Source organism: Gavialis gangeticus, unplaced genomic scaffold (genome assembly GCF_001723915.1).
Source record: "Gavialis gangeticus isolate Ggan-Ray unplaced genomic scaffold, GavGan_comp1, whole genome shotgun sequence".
Taxonomy (NCBI): Eukaryota; Metazoa; Chordata; order Crocodylia; family Gavialidae; genus Gavialis; species Gavialis gangeticus.
This window is the reverse complement of record NW_017728996.1, coordinates 22318761-22319679: the sequence shown is the minus strand read 5'-3', so window position 1 is coordinate 22319679 and position 919 is coordinate 22318761. Positions and strand designations below refer to the sequence as shown.

Sequence of the window (919 nt, the reverse complement as noted above, 5' to 3'; positions counted from 1 at the left end):
TTTTTTTTGATTTCCCTTTAGAAAAAGAAGATCAGGTGAAGGGGCTAGCAGGATAGCATGGGCCCCGAGACCCAATTAGGGGGGCGAGAGGGGCTGATGCCAGCCCCTGGGACCCAATCTCAGTGCATGGAAAGGGGTGATGCTGGGTTCCCAGGGCCCAATCCCAGCACATGGGGCAGGCAGGGGGCAGTGCTGGACCCCGGGCCCAACCCAGCCCACAGATGGGCTCCATGCCACTCATTTGGCCCATGAGTCCAAAAAGTTGAGCACCACTGGTCCATTTGTTTCCTCTTCCCTCACCTCAACAGGAACCCAAAGTGAGCTCTAGTCCCATCTTTTTCTTGGGCACTACACCCAATAAGTTCATCTCCTTCTCTAATCACAATGCTAATACCCCCTAACAGCAACAGTCAGCTGAGCTCATTTCTGCTGAACTCAGTAAGGTTAGATAATACGCTGCTCCTTTCCTTTCAGAAAAGTCATAAACCCACTCATTACAGGCAGGAGGCTTCATACTACAGTCTGGCTGTTCATAGGCCTACATTTAGGCAAGAAGAATGTGAATATGCTGCTTTTACAGCTTAAAATGTGTAGGACCAGTCCAGCAGTTGAACTGGATTGGCATATGGACACTTGAAGGACAACAGTAATTTAACAGTAAAGCTACAACTAAAACCTAGCATACAACAAGGGGTTTTACAAAAATCAATTTCTCTTCTATGCCACACTGACAGCAATGGAGACCTCTTGTACAGATTCAATGTTAGGCAATGATTAATAGTAGCCTAAAGCAAAACTGGAGACAATTTTATTAATATAGCAACTATAATACACAAGACCAATCAAAATTGACATCTGGACTGTTGCTATGCCAGTGACAAACACTAGATCTTTTTTTTTTTTTTTTTTTTTTTTTTAA

General features: G+C 44.4%; 1 protein-coding gene across 1 annotated transcript in view; it reads right to left on the bottom strand.

Moving 5' to 3' along the window:
• The window catches only part of BTBD1 (BTB domain containing 1), a 27815-nt gene that overhangs the window by 19464 nt on the left and 7432 nt on the right, over positions 1-919 (bottom strand). The window lies entirely within an intron of this gene.